Here is a 15,728-nt window from a genome sequence, read left to right on the forward strand (position 1 = left end):
ACATTTGAATCTGATGGGGCCAGGAAATTGTCTGCGTGTAAAAGTAAAAGGCAAATTTGAATCTGATGGGGTCAGGGAAATCCGGGGAATAAGGACAGTTCATGAGGTAGCAGCTGTGATAGTTTTACACTCCAGTACATTGCGGTGAATGCTGGTAACAGTCAGGCAGGCGGGCAAGCCAACAAAAACACTATGCTCTTAGTATGGTATGAATCAGGTTTTTGTAGACAAAGGTTTTCCCTGTTCCTGCAGGACCATCTAAGAAGAAGCATGTTTGTCGCGGATGGGAATCGCTGTATGTAGCGTGAAAAACAGTTTGTGAGGGTGGACGCGGTCGTGCGTATCCCATGATGCGGGAGGAGGGTTAGAGTTGGTGGCCGTGGCTTTGTCATGCATATCCCATGGTCTCAGTCTTGCGTGCCATGGTCGGCTGCTTAGTGAATTTTATATATATAGATTTGCATATTCAAAAATGTGAAATTCTGGAAGGAGTTGGGGTGGGGCTATAGGCGCATGCATGTGCGTTATAAATCCTAATCAACATGAGTTTTAAAGGGGAGGTGCGTGGAACTTTGCTTATACTCATTATGCATCTGACAATTTTGTGCATATACACATTTCTAGTTTGGTCCGTATGCCACATTTTAGTGTGAATTCTATGCATGTTATTATACATGATGCCCCTTCTCTCTACTATAACTCTATTCGTCTCTAGTGTGAGCCGCCTGTAGAGAAATATTTTCCTCTGAGTAAGCTCTGATAGCCACCCTAACTGCCATTCACAGTCAGCCTGCGTGTTGTTCTTTCCCTATTGTAGTCTAGCCACCATTGCAGGGTAAGAAGGAATGATGAATAGCTACAGTATTTTCTCTCCCCAGCCCCAGACAAGATACACTGTGCTTCTAATGTAATTGTTCTGTCCAACAGGGACCACGTGTTGTGTGGACCATGCTGAAGTAGGGTGAACATTACTCGGGAGCAATTGGTTGAGGACAGACTTTAAATTTGTCCTGTGCTTTCTTGCACCATTTCTATTTCGTTGTTTCTGTTTTAAGTGCTGAAATAGATTGGATGTGCTGCCACTTTTAACTGTTATCATCTTTTTTGCAAAGTTTGCATTTTGCATTTGTTTGTTGGACATCTGATCTTTCATATCTGAACCAATACCAGACCAGCACATTGCAGCCTTTCTTAGGAATGAGCACATTCATAAAATTAGTAGTGTTAATTTCCATATTCTTAGTGTGTTTATTGTAATGCCCCTTCCTAGATGCGAGGAACAATACTCCTTGCACTTTCAACCTCCTGATTTAAAATTATGGCCGTTTGCAGTCTAGCCACCATTGCAGCATTACCTTTCATAATCCTGCATCCTCCATTCATCTCCAGCATGGCAGCCAAATTTGCCATCCCACACACAGCCTAACTTCTGACTCTATCGCCATACAAACTGAAAATCACACTGCCGTTTTTTCATCCCAGTACCTGCCCCTTGGCATCCCTGTTGCTGCTATGCATCGAGGGTGAGCTGATGTTGCTCCTCTGTGCCCAACCCCCATCTGCGGTGCTATTGCAAGGAGTTGGCTCTTGAGACACCCTACGCTTTGACAGATCATTACAGTATATTTTGACTGTACACACTTGACCAGCTGGCTAAACTAAGTTTTTTGCTGAACTGTTTAACTATACAATTTGCTATGTTTTTTTTTTATATATAAAAAAAACAACAGAACAAAATTTTCATATGTGAATATAGATTTACAGTATTAATTCAGATTAAATTATTTAATCAAAAAATTGCCCATCCCTACCAATATTGCAGGGTAGGATTATCTTTGGACTCAAATCATAGAATACCTGATTAACAGTACAGTAAGATACTAAACAAACAAATGCCATAGGCAACTATGCCATAAATGCCATAGACATTATGCCCCCTTCAAAAATTCAGAGTGATATAATAAACTAAATATCTTCACTATTGGATGCAGCAATGCCTTTAGCACCTATTGATTACTGGGAGCCCTTCTGTTCATTTTAGTGACAAGGTTAATAGTGCATGGCACATTATGAGAGTATTTATGGAAACAAGGCTAGTCCCTTCTAGGGCTAATTCTGTAGAACAGAGGTCACTAACAGGCAGACCGCGGTTCGGGTCCGGACCCAGACTTAACAGCCAAAACAGAAGGTTATGATTTAAAACCTGACAGGGCGCTTCTATTTTAGCCGGTTCAACTTTTGTAGTCTTTACAGTAATGTTATAGTGGATGAGGAAATGCACAGACCAATTGTATGTGCATTAATCCATTTCACTTGATACCACTCAGCCAATCAAGTCTGTGGATTCTAGGTGGAAGAAAGTGAGAGATACAGATGACTGCGTTGGAAAAAGAAAAGATGGGTGAGACGGAGAAAGGGACAGAAAAATAAGGAACAAATGGCGCTCTACAAAAAAAGGAAAGTGGACAGCAAAAATAGGGCATTTAATCCGGAATGGACAAACTTATTTCTGTTTATACTTCCCACTGGGAGCACTATACCAGTGTGTCTCATAGGTTCAGAAACTGTGGCACTTGTTAAAAGTGTCAATATGAAGTGACATTATGAGACGAAACATAAAGGTTTCGAACAAACATACCCACTCAAATCCGAAGTGAGATCACAGAAAATGATTAGTCTCAGAGCCCAATATGACCAGTCCACCAGGGCCCTGAGCCACACATTTACTGTCCAACAACATGCTTATGAGTGTTCCCTCAGAGTTGCTTGGATTTTGGGTCAACACAAAAAGCCATTTACTGAAGGAGGGGTTGTCAAAGAATGCATGAGTGCAGTAGCTGAAACACTACTTAAGGGAAAACAAAAACAAGAGCTGTGTGATAAAATAAAGCAAATACCCATGTCAGCATCATCTGTCACAAAGAAAAGTGAAATATTGACTCAGGATGTGCTAATCCAGCTTGATGAAGCAGTGTAAATGATAAACAAATGGACAATGTGGGAGTTTTGGTTGATATCACTTCACATTTGAATGAACTGAATTTGAGGCTACAGTGCAAAGACAATTCAGTTTGTGAACTGATGACGTCTGTCCACTCCTTTGAGAGGAAACTTGAGGAAGACTTGCAGGGAGACTGTGAACACTTCCCAGCAGTGCAGGAACAGGTTCAGGGACAGCGAGATGTGTCTTCTTTTGTTGACTTTATTAATAAGCTGATTGTAAAACTTCAGCAACCGTTTTGACACCTTCAGCTTTGGACAGCAGCTCACCATGTTCATTCAGAGCCCATTTCTCATCACAGATGTCAGGAGGTTCTCAAAGGAAGTCACACAACACTTTAAAAGGTTAAATGCTGGGCCTCTTTAGATGCAACTGGTTGATTTCCAAGCAGATGTTACTCTGAAAGAGCAGTGTGGAAGAACTGACTCTTCCACTTTCTGGCTCCAAATGGTCCCTGAGACAGCTTTCCCAGGTCTGAGGAAAGTAGCCTTGTACATCTTGACCATGTTTGGCTCCACACACAACTGCGAGGCAGCTTTCTCCACAATGAACATAATCAAAACTAAAATATCGTTCCAGGCTCACCAATGAACACCTCCACTTGTCTATGAGAATGGTTCTGACTCCATTCAAGCCCAGGTTTAAAATCCTGGCAGGACAAGCTAGAGCTCAATTCTCTCACTGAGCAAAAAAGTGGGGCAATGAATGTAAGAGGGGAAGAAAGCGAGCATTTAAAACTGTTTAATTGTTAAGATGTGTTGAGATTTATTATCTGTAAAATTGGTTGAGACTGTTAGGTCAAGATGTGAAACAGAAAAGGGGAAATTCAAGTTTTTTCTCCATAAATTTTATTTTTCTGAAGTTAAGCACTTTATTTAAACATGCACAATTTTCACATTTTATTTATTTTGTCGTATTTTGAATGCAGCCCTACTTTTATTTAGTAAATTTAAGAACATTCCATACTGTGACGGAACATTATACATATCTGCAGTCATACATACATGTTCAGTTCTGTGTTGCGTGACAATAAATATTGTCAAAAAGATTTTGAATTGTATTGAACTCATTTGATTTGAAAGTCTGGTATTGATTACATGCAGATGCTGATACAACTATTAGGTTACTTAAATATATATGATACTAAATAGTTAGACAACATGATCTTCCGGACCATTGCTTCAAGAAATTTTCTCTAATTGGACCTCTTTAAATTTTAGTTGAATACCCCTGCTGTAGAAGTAACAGCAGTAGTAGTACTAGTAATAAGTACTAGCAAAAGGTTAATTGCCATCAGATGCCAAAAAAGCAAAACATGACCTCTTAAATTCTAAAGTAATGGACAGGAAAGCCCAGACCATTTTTATTAATTGTTTTTAACCAGCTAATGTTTACTGAGTGTGCAAATGGCAAAACAAATTACAGCCGCATGCTGTATCTGATGGAGTAACTTGTAGACCAACTTGATTTGAACAGTACTGCTTCAAATAGCAACCAAAAAAAGCATATTGTAAATGAAAGAATCCTCATGTGGCACTATTACTGTGATACTTTGCATACTGTTAAAATAAATTTTAGACGTGCAAATACTAAGGTTTGGTAATCTATGATGATCATGCCATTCTTTCTAAATACAACAGTGACAAGTAAAATATGTTTCATTTAGGGGATCTCCCAACTGCATTTTAAACAAAGGACTGTATTCCAAAATGCATTGTAATAGTGTAGATACTGCAAATTCAATAAACTTGTAGATTGTGTACTTTTAAGTTGGTTAAAACCGAAAAGCAGAAGCTGCATGTGGAAAAAGTGACCCTTAATAAAAAGAGTATCCTTAATAATTCTGTGTCAGTTAAGAAGGTAGAGATCATAGTAGAATGATTATTGGGTTACAAAGTGGCATCTGAATAAATCTTGGTATTTCTGGAACAGTTTCTTCTGTTGGTCATTATGCTGTACCAAGTTTGGTGAAAAACAAACCTAGCTGATAAGCATAAAAATATAATTAACATGTGTCAAATGCAGTGATGTAAGAGGGGTGATTTGTTAGTGTTTTTCAGCCACAGGCCAATGAGGCACTAAAATTGATTGGTACATTTACATGCGCTTCAATAGCCCAGTTATTTGCAGAAACTTGATTTCTAAAATGCCATGTAAAACACCCTTATTTTGGTTAGAGAAATTGGGTTATTGGCTTTTTCAAAATATCCTGGTTTACAGAGGTAGATTTCTCAGCGAATAACACAATTATGTAGCCATATAAAAACCGGGTTACTGTTAAGGATTTTGTAATCTGATTTTGTCAGCCTGTGCATGTGCTGCATTTGCTTCTAACACACATTCAGTAACCAAAGGTATAAGCATCCACAAAACAAGTTTCCTGAGGCAAATGTTTGGGTGATTGCATTATACCTTCTCCTGGTTGTAATAATCCATCTTAATATTTCAGAAATAAGAAAATTTATGTTGATGACTCGAATGTTCAGTGCTAAACTTGACAACACAATCTTGAGAGCAGTAGGGTAACACTGTGAAAGTAATGCTTGTTATGTAGTCCAATTACTTTTTAAAGTAAAGGTAACCTAAAGCAATAAAAATAGCTGTGGCATTGTTATTCCAGAAGCATTTGGTTTAAAGCCAGAAGCACACATACCTGGTCCTTTGTAGGGCTCAGTTGTACAGCCAAGCAGAAAAGAGTGTGTTGTGGGCATTTTGGTAATAAAGATTTATAAGTAAAGCATCAATTTGACTAAACATATTTATAAAACATAGGAAATGATCACATGCAACATGCTTGTTTGCATGTTTGCCCTTTTGAACAGAGACGAAGTAATATCTGGTTTGGTTTGTTTGTCACATGATGTTTTTCTTGTTGAAGACAAGGTAAAATGTTAGTTACATTCTAGTAGGTAAGGTATTGAACTAAAAGAGTACTTTTTTTGTAATACTATATTTTGCATATTTGTGTCATTTTAATATTGAATATAGACATGATTTCCCTGATCACTTAAAACATGGCAAAAAAGCTGTAATCAGACCTTTGATAGCTCCAGCAGTTTGTTTTTTTTTTAAAGTCAGGAAATGTAGAAGTAAATGGGCAATGAGAGGTACTTTACTGAAAACTTCCAATTGTGCCAAGGTCACACTCTTTTAGGAAAATTCCTCTTTATTTTGCACCTCATTAAAAAAAAAAATCTGGTTGGATTTTTGCAGGATTGTTAATCTTTTAAACAATTTATGTAGGATATTAAAGATTAAGTGGGCTATATAATGAGGTGAAGAGTTCCCTGATGCAGTAGGTATGCTGGGATAATTGAGAACAGGGCTGAATCACAGACTTGAGTTTTGGAGAAATTGTTTTTGTGGAGCATTTGTATATCTCCAGATGTAAAGGGATCATTTTTTTCTTTAAATTAGTTGCTATTTTTGCTATTGTCCCCTACGCCCGTCTTACACCATGAGAGCAGAGCATTCAGTTGAAACATTGATTCATTCTCACTTTTCAAATCTAAACTTTAAACTCATTTGTTTAAGACTACTTTTTCTCGTTGACTACATTTGCTCTGTCTGATTTTAAAGTTTGTATTTTTAGTTTTGTTTATAATGTGTGTTTTATGGATTGTTCGGTGTGTCTGAGTCTTTAGATAGGTGCCTACGAATGAATAAAAATGTATTATTATTATTATTTTTGAAATAGGGATGTTAAGTTTCTAAACCAGAGCCTTCTAATTGAGTAAACATTTGAGTTAAATCTGTTGGCTAAATAGCTGTTCATATGGAAACATTGCCTCCTAGCAAGTACATAGTATTCTGTAGGTTAAGTACAAATAATTGTCCCCATAGCTCTCTGTAACTATAGTTGTCTTAGAATACATGTTATTGGATAGTGGACTGGAAATAAATGGAAAAGCATCAAGCACTCCAAGCATTGGATTAAGCTTTGAGAGGAATAGAGTATTCTTGTATTGACTTTGAAATACACTTTCTGCATTACAGAATCTAAATTTTATTTGTGTTTTTAACTGTAATTGTAGGTTTATGTTCCCAGTTTTTAGCCATTGGTGCTTTTATAATATTTTCAGTTTTAGCTTTCTGGTTGGATGAATATTTTTTTCTTCATATAATAATCTGGAAATCTCAAAATAGTTTTTCTTTATTTAGGTATCAGAACACACAACTTCAGAAAATGCTGAGTGTGATAGGTTTATGATCTGCTAATAACAAAAGTGGAAATGGGAGAAATGTTTAGACATTACACTCTTTTTTTTTTTTCTATATATATATATATATATATATATATATATATATATATATATATATATATATATATATATATATATATATATATTAGTACAAAGGTGAAGTACTTGAGTGACCCAGTCCTGACAAAATTAATTTCAAAATGTCTATAAGAGAGCATGAACTTAAATACTTCTGTATGGAGGACTGGTCAAATATAAATCTAGGTTTGGCAAGATATTGAAACGCTAATAAGTATCCAGATTCAAACTCAACCTTGTTTATTTGTAATAATAATTCATTACATTTATATAGCGCTTTTCTCAGTACTCAAAGCGCTATCCACACAGTATCTAATCTTGTTTTTGGGGTGGTCCCTCAACACTCTGCTGAAGCAAATTAGAGATGCTGTGTGTACAATATGAAGGATTAAAAGTATATACAGTATTTCCCCTGTTCATTCATTCCTATAATTATTTGTATGACCCTTTGTTCTTTCAGGTTGCATTTTATCCTGCAAATTTAAACTTTTTGGGAGTTGCAAAATGGAACGTTTGATACATAAGTTTAGTACTAGTTGTTGTTTTAAACTAGCCAGTTAAGTTTCATTTAACTTCAGAACTCCCAAAAATATGAAAAATAGCTCAGATATAGATTAAGATTCCTTCATTATCAACTAAAGGTGTTAATCAAAAATCTTTCTCAAGCTAATTTTGAAAGCAGTTTCTTTTAATACAGTTAAAACCAGAGAACTCGGAGAACCAGAAATGCTCATTTATGTATAATTGACCTAGTGTGAAAGGGCCCCAGCTTCCTTTGAGCAGTGTTCAGCAGAAACACTCTGCCCTGTGTTACTGCATGTGCCTTTTCTTTCCTAAAATAAATTCTGGAAAAATGTGGGTCACTTTCATCACGGATGACCTGGGTTTGAGTCATGTGATTAAGTGTGAGTGTTTAGTTGTGTATTTTTGTTTTGTTTTAACCCTAAACAAAGAGACAGGCTGGAATTGCAGACCTTAGGGTATACTTTTGTTGTCTTTCATGTGAAAACAAAATCAGATAATAGATAACCAGGACACAATAAGGTCAGATGACTAGTAGTCTTTGTAATTATTGCAACCTGAATGTTTTTTTTTATTTATTTTTTAATCGATCAGAGCAAGAACCATATGTAACTTGGTATAATTTTATATTGTATGACAATATTTAAACAATACATACTGAAAATTGTAATTGCAAAACTGAGCTAAATGCGAGACATTAACACTACTTAACTAAAAATTACTAATAACTAGTTAGTAAGGCTGCTAATATATACACATTACTTACTCTTGTCTGTTTGATAGTTTTTGAATATTACCATATTTTTAATCATTAAGTTTATGGTCCTTTCTGCTGGTGAGGGAAGCAATTCTCCACACTTTTTTATAACCATAGTTTCCCAAAAAGGTGGCCATTTCCTGTACATGTGAAATTTTGAGGTGAGCACAAAGCCCAACCTGGTTATTTTTTTCCAGAAACCGAGCGGAGCCTATACATGAGGACCAGTGGGGCAAGCACACGCATTTAGCAGTGTGGCACATGTTACAGTACCTTATTCACATACATCAAATGGCCACAAACTAGCAATAATTAAATAAAATATGTCATTCTTGTTCCGCGACCAGGACGAAAACCACACTGTTCCTCCTGAATCCGAGGCTCGACTATCCGACGGACCCTCCTCTTCAGGACCCCTGAATAGACTTTTCCATGTAGGCTGAGGAGTGTGATCCCTCTGTAGTTGGAACACACCCTCCGATCCCCCTTCTTAAAGAGGGGGACTACCACCCCGGTCTGCCAATCCAGAGGCATTGTCCCTGATGTCCATGCGATGTTGCAGAGGCGTGTCAACCAAGACAGTCCTACAACATCCAGAGCCTTGAGGAACTCCGGGCGTATCTCACCCACCCCCGGGGCCCTGCCACCAAGGAGTTTTTTGACCACCTCGGTGACCTCAGTCCCAGAGATGGGGGAGCCCACCTCTGAGTCCCCAGGCTCTGCTTCCTCATTGGAAGGCATGTTAATGGGATTGAGGAGGTCTTCGAAGTACTCCCCCCACCGACCCACAACGTCCCGAGTCGAGGTCAGCAACGCACCATCCCCACCATATACAGTGTTGACACTGCACTGCTTCCCCTTCCTCAGACGCCGGATGGTGGACCAGAATCTCCTTGAAGCCGTCCGAAAAGGCATTCGACCGTGTCCCTCGGGGAATCCTGTAGGGGGTACTCCGAGAGTATGGGGTACCGGCCCCCCTGATAAGGGCTGTTCGGTCCCTGTACGATCGGTGCCAGAGCTTGGTCCGCATTGCCGGCAGTAAGTCAAACCCGTTTCCAGTGAGAGTTGGACTCCGCCAGGGCTGCCCTTTGTCACCGATTCTGTTCATAACTTTTATGGACAGAATTTCTAGGCGCAGCCAGGGCGTTGAGGGGGTCCGGTTTGGTGGGCTCAGGATTGGAGATGATGTTGTCCTGTTTGCTTCATCAGGCCGTGATCTTCAGCTCTCTCTGGATCGGTTTGCAGCCGAGTGTGAAGCGGCTGGGATGAGAATCAGCACCTCCAAATCCGAGACCAGGGTCCTCAGCCAGAAAAGGATGGAGTGCCCTCTCAGGGTTGGTAGCGAGATCCTGCCCCAAGTGGAGGAGTTCAAGTATCTCGGGGTCTTGTTCATGAGTGAGGTAAGAATGGAGCGCGAGATCGACAGGCGGATCGGTGCGGCATCCGCAGTAATGCGGGCGCTGCATCGGTCTGTCGTGGTGAAAAAGGAGCTGAGCCGCAAGGCGAAGCTCTCAATTTACCAGTCGATCTATGTTCCTACCCTCACCTATGGTCATGAGCTATGGGTAGTGACCGAAAGAACGAGATCGCGAATACAAGTGGCTGAAATGAGTTTCCTCCGCAGGGTGTCTGGGCTTTCCCTTAAAGATAGGGTGAGAAGCTCAGTCATCCGGGAGGGGCTCAGAGTAGAGCCGCTGCTCCTCCGCATCGAGAGGAGTCAGATGAGGTGGCTCGGGCATCTGATCAGGATGCCTCCTGGACGCCTCCCTGGTGAGGTGTTCCGGGCACGTCTAACCGGGAGGAGGCCCCGGGGAAGACCCAGGACACGTTGGAGGGACTATGTCTCTCGACTGGCCTGGGAACGCCTTGGGATTCTCCCGGAAGAGCTAGAAGAAGTGGCCGGGGAGAGGGAAGTCTGGGCATCTCTGCTCAAGCTGCTGCCCCCACGACCCGACCTCGGATAAGCGGGAGACAATGGATGGATGGATGGATGTCATTCTTGTTGCAGAGTTCCAATCTTGGGGCACACATTGGCCATGTCATGAAGTAGTGGCATTGGACTGACTAGTTCTGTTGTTGAGGCTTCGGGCACAACTTCTCATAGATCTGTGCAGATGCTTCACACATTTTTCTTCCATGAAAAAGAAACGCCTTTTACATAGTAACAAGTCTGTCATTATTAATTATTTTTAATGGGGTCTCGTTCTGACATTAGAAGGGGGAGGGGAAGTGATTCTTTAAGGTTTGTTTGGTATCTAGTTGGGCACATGGCTATTTATGCATGCAAATTAGCCTTGCAATGCTGCACAAATGGACCACAGGGATCAGTGGTATATATCCGGTGGCAGTACTCATGATCTAATTATGGTCAGCTAATACTGTGTTTCTCTCAAACTGTATGGTTCTGCAACCCAGTTTTGTCTTTTTAAATACATTGACAACCCACTAGCAGCCAGTGCAGACAACCTCCTTGTAGAATGAACACAATTGTAAGAGTTGGGGAAGGGTAGATGGTTTCCCCTTCATTAAATGAACAGTACACTTGCATGAAAGTTCTGTACATGGCTGCTGCAGCTCAGTGATACCATGCTGAAATTGCACAGAATCATGGGAATGCCCACCTGAGCCAGCCCAAGGAAAATTTCTCAGAAAATTATTTGGTAAACATGCTTGTTTTCTTCAAAAAAAAAAAACCACTGATGAATGTCAACAATCAACACTAATCCAATTTTTTTTACAATTCTGTTTATCAAATTATTTCTCTCTATTATATAAAAAAAAAATCCTGGGACGCGATGCAACTTTTTTTCTGAGAGATACTTTCAAGTCCCGCGTGACAAGACTTTGTGCCAAAAGATTTAACCACGCCCATTGCCAGAAATAAAAGACAAAGAGTAGATGACAAAGTAGAACATCATAAAGAGGTTCAAAAATGTTGGCGCGATACACATGCAGAGCAGGTTAGAGATAAATGAAAGTACTGAAAATTCTAAAGTCTCAAAAATGATAGTAAAGATCGCATTAGCGCAAACAAATAGAAATTATTACTTGGTGAAATAATGGGACGGCGAAAAGAGATCAAATGTATTGTTCGGATTTAAACTTTAAGTCGGAGACTTGTAGACCGTCTAATACGTGTTGCCATCAGGGAAAAGTAGAGTTTCTTCCCAATGAAGAGGCGTATTCGCGAGAATTAAGATTTGTTGTTTGATGAAAGTGAAATCCACATACGCAAGTGGCAGAGATGGGTAGATTAACCAATTAATCAATAAAATAGTTGATCGATTGTGGCAACTCTATCATTGCCAAGCAATCATCACAAATTGTGAAAAAATTGTGAAAGCAATTGGCATAATAAAACAAGGCATTAGATCCCATTATTTCCAAGCAGCATTAGGTGCATGGCAGTAACCTTTATGAATACTTTTATGTATGAATACATTTTTATGTAATTTGTTATTTCTATTAATCTGTTGCATGTTTTTTTCAAGCAGAGAACTGAGCTGCTGTTTGTCAAAGCCCAGTTGAGATGTGGGAAATGTGTGTGATTCATTTAATTTTGGTTATTCATCTTTAGGCATTGAAGGCAGACTTAGTTGTGGTAAGCAAGCTTCCCAGTTCATATTATATGAAGGTTTTGACAGTGAAGAATATTTTTTTTTTCCAATTAAATTTGAATTTTAATCTTCATCTTCATGAATTTCACTTAGGCTTCCCCTGCAGCTTTACACAAAAACAGAAGTAATTCTTCTTATACATGATAATCTAGTATAATTTTATTATCAGAGAAATTTGGAAGCTGCCATCATCATACTTTTTATTTTTAAATAAGGTTTATGGTTTGACCAATTGTCATATACAAGCCTAAGAATGTATTTAGACTATAAGGTACTGTTAATAGGTTTATATCAAACTTAAAATCATATTCTGTCCATGTAGATGTGTGATAGTACTCCCTCGTTACTGTCTATATTTAAGTATGTTGTCCATTCATTTTAATGCTGGACCCATTTTTGATAATGTTGAAATTAGGATATGTGTTTCAGAAATGTGAAATTCCTTCAAAGATAATACTACAGTTTTAAAATCTGTATTGATCAAGTAATAATCAAGTAATAGATTAATAAAGTATCTATCTATCTATCTATCTATCTATCTATCTATCTATCTATCTATCTATCTATCTATCTGTCTATCTATCTATCGCATTTTCAGTTTTGTCATTGGTTTATTTAGTGTTGCTACTAACAACTGTTATGCTAATTGATTAGTTTATCTATTTTTTCAGTTACTCTGAAGTTTAAGAAAAATCCAGATATGTTAAAGTGCAAAATTCACTTTGTATTCAAAAATTTGTTTTATTCCTCGTGTAATGCTTTTCTTCATAACAATAGTAAATGTCTGCTCTACAGTTACATTTGTCAGAAATGTGTGTAACAGTAAGTCTTGTTACTAACGTTAAGGTTAAATGTAATGGAAGAATGTTGAAACCATTAAGCATCAAATTAAGCATCAACAAAAGTTGCCTCTGATGTATTACCTGATTTTTATCCCCTAGACAGAATCAAAGATTGTACAATGAGCTGACTATCCCATATTTCAAGCCTTGCTCTTTTTAAATACAACATCAAATGCTGTTAATTGCTATCATCAAAACATGTTTTGCATGTTACTTGATTAGTGATTGTACTAATGGGTGTTTCTGGATTATCCCCAAATGTGAGTGAGATGGGGATCACCATTTCTCTGATGTGTGTTCTTTTCAGCTGTTCCCATTTCAGCGTTGTGCTACTGTATGGAGAGGGCTCTTTTTTACAGATCTTGCAAAAGTTAGTCTTACCAGATGGAAAGATGAAATGACTTCACACTTTTGACTTCTTTGGTCTTTGACCCTCTACTGTGTTAACATCCATTATCTCAAAAAAAGTACTTTAGGTCAGTGTAGTGATGTACACAATACGTAGCAGGGCAGCTAATAGATAACAAAATTTTGTGACAACTGTCTTTATCAATTTTTTAATATCAATGATATTGATTAGTTGCTGGAGCTCTAAATTGTTTTCAGTGGAAAGTGTTTTTCTTTTCAAATATATTTTTTTTATGTACAGAAGATGATATTGGTCGATAATGACAGCAAGACAATGCTAGTAGCTCTCATATTAAATTTTTGATCATATTTTGAATATTGCAAAAGAAAGATTTACTTCATTTGTTTCAAGTGTTATTGAGTATTGCAATGATTTATTTTACTGCTGCTCTTATCATTTAATTTGTTTCATTGGCTTCCTGTTAGGTGTAATGCCTATTTTAAAAGTATTTTTTGATACAGAATTACCACCTTATCTTTCTGAACTTAACACTTGTATTGCAGTCTTAAGATGCAGTTTGTTTTAATTTCTCACATTGTGAAAGCAGACCAAATACTTTTTAATGAGTTTTAATATTTTTTCTTCTATGTCCTCTTTTAATCCTAATATTACTTTGGTTTCACTTAACACAAAGGGCCAGAGAGATACTCTAAAAAGAAAATCAACTTTTTGTTTTGTAAGAATCATAAGGCAAACATTTTTCTTCTTTGGGACGCTTATTCCAATGATTAAAGTGAGAAATTTTGGAAAAATCAACTAGTACAGAAGGCAGAGTATTTAGACTTGGGGCTCTTGGTCTCTGGAATGAGATTCTTACAAACGCTAGAGCAGTGCTGTCAGGCTAAAATTTAAATCAAAGCTGAAGGCTCATTATTTCAGTGTAACATTCATTTTTGAACTACAGGTGATTGTCCAATCCTGATTAACACAAGATTTTTTTTTTTTTTTTGGTGTTTTGGAATGATGCTTAGTATTACTGCAGTTTCTATCCACTATGACTAGAAATTTTAGTGATTAACTTAGTTTAGACCAAATTTTAAAGTTGTTGAAATGTGTTGTTAATGTACTGTGTCTATTTTTTAGGCATATGCTTTTTTTTGTATACTTGTAGGCTTTTTCTGTTCAACAATTAAAGAGTTCACAATATTGTGATTTACTGCCTTCAGTACTATACTTATATACATGTACAGTGTATTTATAAATGCACACATTTTTCAGATTCTTCTGTAATAAGTTGCCTTTATCAAATTCACCATGTTTTTCTGGATGTTTACAGATGCTGTTTTGATTATTGTTGAATGAAAATACGTACATGGTGTTTTATCTCTTCAGGACCATAGGTTTATGAATCTGCATAAGAACATTTTGTGTTACTGTTTCTTGACAATACACCTGCTTATCTGAAGGGTTATTTACTGAGTTTTATGGACTATTTGTGTGTGTGTTTTATTGTATATCAAAGCCTTAAGAGTGGCAAGTTCCCTTTTTTCCTTCTGTCCAGTTGGCACATTTTTTTTCCAGCGGCTGTAAAAAAATATATTTTAACTAAAAAGGTTTGACCTTCCTCAATGAATAGTTGATGGATATACAGTGGGTACGGAAAGTATTCAGACCCCCTTCAATTTTTCACTCTTTGTCATATTGCAGCCATTTGCTAAAATCATTTAAATTAATTTTTTCCCTCATTAATGTACACACAGCACCCCATATTGACAGACAAAAAAAAGAATTTTTGAAATTGTTGCAGATTTATTAAAAAAGAAAAACTGAAATATCACATGGTCCTAAGTATTCAGACCCTTTGCTCAGTATTTAGTAGAAGCACCCTTTTGAGCTAATACAGCCATGAGTCTTCTTGGGAAAGATGCAACAAGTTTTTCACACCTGGATTTGGGGATCCTCTGCCATTCCTCCTTTCAGATCCTTTCCAGTTCTGTCAGTTTGGATGGTAAACGTTGGTGGACAGCCATTTTTAGGTCTTTCCAGAGATGCTCAATTGGGTTTAAGTCCGGGCTCTGGCTGGGCCATTCAAGAACAGTCAGAGTTGTTGTGAAGCCACTCCTTCGTTATTTTAGCTGTGTGCTTAGGGTCATTGTCTTGTTGGAAGGTAAACCTTCGGCCCAGTCTGAGGTCCTTAGCACTCTGGAGAAGGTTTTTGTCCAGGATATCCCTGTACTTGGCCGCATTCATCTTTCCCTCGATTGCAACCAGTCGTCCAGTCCCTGCAGCTGAAAAACACCCCCACAGCATGATGCTGCCACCGCCATGCTTCACTGTGGGGACTGTATTGGACAAGTGAT

The 15,728-nt window shown here is 38.0% G+C and overlaps 1 protein-coding gene across 3 annotated transcripts in view; it reads left to right on the plus strand.

Annotated features, from left to right (window-relative positions):
• The window catches only part of kbtbd2 (kelch repeat and BTB (POZ) domain containing 2), a 57,666-nt gene that overhangs the window by 10,460 nt on the left and 31,478 nt on the right, over positions 1 to 15,728 (plus strand). The window lies entirely within an intron of this gene.

This window comes from Erpetoichthys calabaricus, chromosome 6, assembly GCF_900747795.2.
Source record: "Erpetoichthys calabaricus chromosome 6, fErpCal1.3, whole genome shotgun sequence".
Taxonomy (NCBI): domain Eukaryota; kingdom Metazoa; phylum Chordata; class Cladistia; order Polypteriformes; family Polypteridae; genus Erpetoichthys; species Erpetoichthys calabaricus.